The sequence below is a fragment of the Strongylocentrotus purpuratus genome, unplaced genomic scaffold (assembly GCF_000002235.5).
Source record: "Strongylocentrotus purpuratus isolate Spur 01 unplaced genomic scaffold, Spur_5.0 spur5_scaffold_19, whole genome shotgun sequence".
Classification (NCBI taxonomy): Eukaryota; Metazoa; Echinodermata; class Echinoidea; order Camarodonta; family Strongylocentrotidae; genus Strongylocentrotus; species Strongylocentrotus purpuratus.
In genome coordinates this window covers 14,586,088-14,587,510 of record NW_022145604.1, presented here as the reverse complement: position 1 = coordinate 14,587,510, position 1,423 = coordinate 14,586,088, and positions in this window count along the sequence as shown.

Here is a 1,423-nt window from a genome sequence, read left to right as displayed (position 1 = left end):
CTCTTTTATCTGTTAATACATCACTCATTCATTCGGCCATCATCTGTTCGGTAACGCAATTCTTTCGATCACGTAGTCTATCAACCAGACCGGGATATCGGGTCACATCATCGGGGGCGTTATTTTCTTCTGCTGCACAGATTGGGGCTTTTTTTAAAAAGAGGTCTTGATTTAACCCTAACCCTAACCCTAAATTTTCCCATAGGCTCAACACGCACCTAACCCCAATCTGAGCCGCAGAAAAAAATAACGCCATCGGGAGGGGGGGGGGGGGGGGGGTGTTCAGATAGATTTAATTTACCAATTCTGAAGAAATTATCTCGGAAGGAAATTCATATATAATAGGAATAGTTGACTGTACTTTAAAACAGAGCAATTATTGAACCACATTTTTATTTCGACTAAATTTATGATTTTCCACATTAGAGAGAAGGGAAACCCCCCAAAAGCAAAAGAAAAAGAATATAGATTATACTGGAAAATGGAAATGAAGAAAATAACTTTCATTGGAAAGAGAAACCCTTTCAATTCATGGGAAGACTTAGAATAAATGTTTTGTGTTTTAAATTTGTCTCTATATTCAACTTCTAGACCCTCCTCTCTTCACTATACCCTTGCTTTTCTTTTTTCTTTTTTCCCCCTCTCTCTTCTTCTTTTCTTTTTCTTTTGTTTGTTTGTGTGTGTACTGTTGTACTTGTTATGTGTTTAAGTGTTGTGTTGGGCGGGGGTAGTTGTTCTCTTTCTTTTTTAAAGTTTATCATAACCCTTCATTATTTATCTGAAGGAAATATGAAGAAAAACAAAAAAAATATTTTGGAAAAGAAAAGAAACGATTTGAAATTTATATGCAAACTGGTTGAAGAAATAGTACAAACTTATTTTGCGATTTGTTTAAAATGTGAAAATATAATTTTGTTTATGTGAATATTTTTCATCAGTAAATGTGGAACTTCATTTATTTGTAACCTCGTATGGAAATGTAAAAGTTCAATTGCAAATTTGTTTAAACCTACGTAAAGATTATTTTGTAATTTTGTATACAATGTTATAAATTATGTACAATTTTCTTTATGAGAGAAGAGAATAAAAACCTATGGAAACAACACCGACCGGCTATAAAACGAGGAACAAGAACCGGGGGAAGGAGAAGGAGAGTAAGAAGGAGAAGAATATGTTTGATCGGGCTTAGTAAACAGAAAGAAATTCAGTTAGGAAGAAAACAGACTGAGGGACATTTTGTGTATTCTCAATAAATTTGAGCACCGTCAAACTTGAAGCGGGCATACTTTCTGCTATATATGCGGACCCATCCAGCCCCTTCCTTCGCGTAACAAAAAAAAAATAAAAAAATAAAGGAATGTCGAAACATACAAAACAAAAACCACACCAGACAAAACCACACCAAATCACGTCTGACCACGCC